The sequence below is a fragment of the Rutidosis leptorrhynchoides genome, chromosome 2 (assembly GCF_046630445.1).
Source record: "Rutidosis leptorrhynchoides isolate AG116_Rl617_1_P2 chromosome 2, CSIRO_AGI_Rlap_v1, whole genome shotgun sequence".
Lineage (NCBI taxonomy): Eukaryota > Viridiplantae > Streptophyta > Magnoliopsida > Asterales > Asteraceae > Rutidosis > Rutidosis leptorrhynchoides.
The window spans coordinates 594,943,284-594,948,497 of NC_092334.1; the positions used below are offsets into that span (position 1 = coordinate 594,943,284).

Genomic DNA, 5,214 nt, shown 5'->3' on the forward strand with positions numbered 1-5,214 from the left:
AAAGTTACTTGAGTGATATGACATCCTAACACCGTTACTAATAAATTATCAAGCCCTCACATGCGACATATGCAACGCATGTGAGGGCAAATTTGTCTGATCAATATTTAATTTATATTGATATATATACTACTTCACGCATTTGCCCTCCCAATCACATCCCTCCCCATACTTTAAAACACACTACCATCCTGTAGCGAACTGTAGCCCAATCCTTTTTTTTTTTTTTTTTTTTTTTTTTTTAAATTTCTAACTAAAACCCTCAAGTTCTCCACCAACGCTTAAAGCTTCAAACCCCAGTCTGCAGATGAGTTTCATAAATTACAATCACACAGAGTAGCAAAAATATAAGTCCATACCAGTATCAATTGTGACGGTGGCGTAAACAGTCGTCATCACCATGGCCAACAGTGAAGGAAAAGAGAAAATTAGGGCAAAAAAATGAAAACGCAAAACTAACCCGAAAAATAATGTCAATCGCAAATTAGAGATAAGGGCGCTGGAGAAAGAGAATTTTGGAGAAGAAAGGAATGAGTGTTGCTGGTGGCATGTCGAGCAATCCGATTTGTAGGAGCTGTGGTGTATGCGGTGGTGGCACTGCAGGCCAACGGGGTTGATGGAGGCGGCGAATTTGGAAGAAGGATGGCGAGTAATTTGGTAGAAGATGAGTTAGGTGATTTATTGGGTAAGTTCGTCTTCCAAATTGAATCCGAATTCACCGTCATCATCTTCGTTTTGCCAGGGATTATTTCTGTGGACTTTCTCTAATTGTTTTGGTAAAAATTCATTCATTTCTTTCAATTTTATTACGGTAACGTAATTAATAAATATGTATTTTTTTCTTCTGTCTATTTTCTACTTCAATTTTCCTAATTTTATTACTTAAGAGGAAAGATGTTACAAACCTCCTTTTCTCTGGTATTACTTTTATCCCCCGATTGTTGATTTTCTATATTACTGTAATTTTTTATTAACTATGGAGTAATAAATAACTAATTTAGGGTTTATAATTTTATCTAAAATTGTGTGTGATAGGGACTGGAAACAACAAAGTCTTAAAGCTCAAGCTATGAGCACAAGTCAAAGTCAAAGGCAGGGTAGTTTTACTACATCATTACCAAGGATTGTTAAGGAACAAATCAGCATGCGTTTTAGTATATAATTCCGGTCGTTCCATTCAGTTGATTGCATATTGTTGCCACCTTCGCTATTCACGGTATTAATTCTGCAACTATTTTAGTTGATGGCATATTCTATTATGTGACTTCTATTTTTTCACAACAATTTACATTCTCGCCATTTTTTCCATTTTGTGCATCCATTTGTTTGAACTGTTTGGTCTTGACATATGTGTTTTGTGAGTTGAAAGAATTTGTTGGTGTTTAAATATGCTGTATTGAAATCAGATTATAGGCAGACTTTAAATCGGTCGAAATATGAGGTTTGTAAATTGCATAATATTCAATATAGCTACAATATTTGTATAGTTGCTTATGATCAATTAATGGATATTACAAAGGAATCAAGATTGATTGCAGATCTGATTAAAGTTGTTAATGAGAATGTTAAGCTAAAATTGGTCAGTTTGAAGGTTAATTCAAATGCAGTCTTGAAAGCTGTTGTAAATTGGGGATTAAAATGGGTAAGGATGTATCTTCAATATGCTTAAGAAGTTCTGTTTATAATAACAATCAGTTGTGTGTAGCGAGTTATGAAAAGCTTTCTTACTGCTGTTAGGATAACAAACACATCAATACACGTCATCTAATTAACTTAATATTTGTAAACAACAACATGAATAAAGCTTATACCACAACGGTGCTACTAACATGTCTATAATTGGATATATTCTAACTATGATGTTCTTTGTTTTCAAATATCCAAAAAAATGCGTTTACTTATAATTGTCTAGAACATTATTACTAACATAAATACTTTTCAACTTTGATGATCTCAGCTGATTTGGTTGTAATGGTTGTGATCGGTGGCAAGCAGCCAACAACAGCCACATGGACATCAGTGTTGAGTTGGCATTTACGCCAATACTTGTGCTTCATATTTCTTACAGTTCTTAATGAAAATGAATTACATTCATTGTGAGAATTTTTAATAAATGCACTGTGATGATGAACATGTAGGAGCTAGGTTCAGCAATGACAGTAAATGGATCCGTTTCTTGGCGGGGCAACTTAAGAGTTGCAGTCATGGCGATCCATTATTTTTTTTGCTGAGTCGAGCAATGAGACTAAACGAGTTTGTATCTTGGCAGGGTAACTTAAAAGTTGCAGCCATCGCGACCCATGCTTTCTTGCTTGATTTAATTTACTTTTATAAAGCAACGAGAGTAAATGGATTTGTATCTTGGCGGGGTAACTTAAAAGTTGCAGCCATGAGGATAATAAGGAAAGTTTAATCTATTAATTATGAATTTTTTTTCCTACTATGTGAATATTAAGTTTCACTCTAACAATGTTTTTGCTTTCATGATAGGAACAAAAAATTAATTCGTTGCTATTATCTCATGAGTTTGTCAATTGATATCTTCCTTCATATCGTGCTATCAGGTATAAAATTAAGAACACGCTCGCATTCTATAAAAAAGTCGAAGTGCATGATGGTAACCTAAATTGTTGATGGTACAGCTGGAATTAACTAGATAGTGCATCATTGTTTTTGTTTTCTATTGATTAATGCATCCATTATGAGTTTATATTGAGATCCCTGACTAAATATAATGTTATCACAGGTGCTCGAATGATATCTTCTAATACAATACACGAGATTCTCCAATAAGCTAAAAGGTTTGATTCATTAATTATTTTTTGATAGTACCTTGGTTAAAAATAAATTTCTTAGATTCTTTTTATCATGGTAATGGTAAGTATGTGCTTCCTTTTCAATGTTTAAGGAATATAATAAGATTAAGATTGACAAATATGATGTGTATGGCAATGAGATTTATTTGATGGACTTCTGTTAAGAACAAAATTGTTTCTTTAAAATGCATGTTAAAAACATGGCATGTTGTCATGTTAGATTTGGGCTTTAGATTTTCTCATTTAGTTGGTTAGTTTCTTGCATAGTTAAGTTATAGTTTTAATATCGGAAGTAGAATATAACTATATATGAAGCTGACTAATTTTTTATGTTTGTGAATGTGTTTTTTTTTTTTTTTGGCTTTTTCTCTTCAAGCAGATGAGGAATGGTGGCATCATGTACAGCATATAAAGTCTCATTTCTTTTTCATCATTGTAATAACTAGCAAAACTTTTGACTAGGAACCAATGTAATGGAATGTTAATAGCATTTTCGTATGCTGCAAGTCTGTTGCTAATATTTCTAGGTTGGATACTTTATATAGCAGCAATTTTTTCAGCTACAATTGTTTTTTTCCAGTTCATTATGGTTCTTTGAAACTCGCAGCCCAGCGCGGGCCACCAACCTAGTTCCTTATAACTGCCGTTCTCCTTATTCACCCCTCCATTTATCTTCAACCTCTAAACAAAACCCTTAATTTTAATTCAAAGAATCTATAAAAATAGAACTTGCAGCAGATGCTAATCATAAAATCATACCCCAATTCTGTTACAGATATGGAAAAATTAACAAACATTTAATACCAAATTAACAAATTCTTTAATAAGAGGAATCAAGAGCTTTGTTAACTTCCGGCGACCCTTATTTTCTCCGATAAGCAGCATCCGAACTCACCTTTCACTAATCGAAAACGATTCACAATGATCTCGAAGCCTACGAAGCCAAATCATGTAGCCAAGTAACCGTATGGTGGTGGTTCACGAGTTATTGAAGAAGCAGCACCACCAGGCAACTTACAACAAAGGTTTGTCAATTAAAATTCTTGATTCTTTTTTGAAATCTTGACTATCTTCAAAACCCAGATTGAAAATAGTGTAATTTTAGCCCTAAAAGAATAAGTTTTTCTTTAGTTCTTGAAATGGGTGTAATATCCTTTCAGTTGAACACAATAATGAGCTAAACCATATGAGATTACTTGCGAAGTTACTATTAAATTACCGAAGTAGGTGAATTTTGTGTTGAATGTGGTAAAATTATTGCCTTTTTACTTCTTGAACAACTTCAGTATTAGGATGATGACGGAGTCATATTACTGACCAAAAATAGTGATGTTATTAAGCAGAATAACAAATTAATGTAGGTGTTCAAAATTGAGCACAAATTAGTATGAGTTGATTCTTTAAAAATAATTGAGTTTCTTATTTTAAATTTTGAGCAAGTGAATCTGGGTTTGTTATTTTGATTTTGTTTTAATTTTTTAAGTGAAGTGAAGTGAAGTGATGAGTGAATCTGATTCTCTTATTTTGATTTTGAACAAGTTACTCTTAGTTTGAACTTTTAGGGAGAATAGGAAGTTTCCATATGAAATGGGTGCGGATGGTGATGATTGTTGATTATTGAAGATTTTGTTAATTTGGTATTAAATGTTTGTTAATTTTTTCGTATCTGTAAAAGAATTGGGGTATGATTTTTTGAATAGCACCTCTGCAAGTTCTATTTTTATAGATTCTTTAAACTAAAATTAGGGTTTGTTAAGAGGTTGAAGATGTATGGAGGAGTAAATAGGGAGAAAAATTGGAATTTTCAAAAACTGAATGCGTAGGACATGTGTGAATTGAACGGCTGTTATGGAATTAAATATTGGATCGGACGAATCTGCCCTCACATGTGCAACACATGTGAGGGCTTGACGATTTATTGGTAACGGCGTTAGGATGTCATATTAACCAAGTAACTTTTTCAAACCACATGTACTAACCACATAAAATTTAAAGTTTAGGTGTTATGATGAAAACTATCCGGATTTTTCATGTGAATTCTTTATAAACCATAAATAACCATAAGAGTTAATTATACCGTTGGTCCCTGTGATTTTCTTAAAATTATATCGTTAGTCCCTATCTATTAAAAACTATACTGATAGTCCCTGTGATTTTACAAACGCATGTCGTTGGTCCAAATCCTAATATCAGTTAAGTTAGTTCGTTAAATTAAGAAAATAGGGGGTAAACTGTAAAAAGTTGAAAGTACAAAGCCTTCTTCTAAAATATCAGTAACACATGTTTATAGGTTATCGTCTTCTTCTTCCATGTATCCCTAGCCGTCAAACTTTTGGTCAATCGTGATCAATTTTTGATAGCTTGTAGAATCACCCCAAGTTCACCCATGTACTCGTTA

General features: G+C 33.0%; 1 long non-coding RNA gene across 3 annotated transcripts; it reads left to right on the forward strand.

Annotated features, from left to right (window-relative positions):
• The first annotated feature begins 221 nt into the window (after positions 1 to 221).
• Positions 222 to 3,368, forward strand: LOC139893364 (uncharacterized). Of its 3 annotated transcripts, XR_011774500.1 has the most exons (6): positions 222 to 776; positions 1,036 to 1,216; positions 1,958 to 2,096; positions 2,270 to 2,564; positions 2,747 to 2,801; positions 3,196 to 3,368. It is a non-coding gene; the product is annotated as an uncharacterized lncRNA (long non-coding RNA). The 3 variants fall into 3 exon arrangements; XR_011774498.1 differs by having other exon boundaries at positions 1,958 to 2,564; XR_011774499.1 differs by lacking the exon at positions 1,958 to 2,096.
• The last annotated feature ends 1,846 nt before the right edge of the window (positions 3,369 to 5,214 follow it).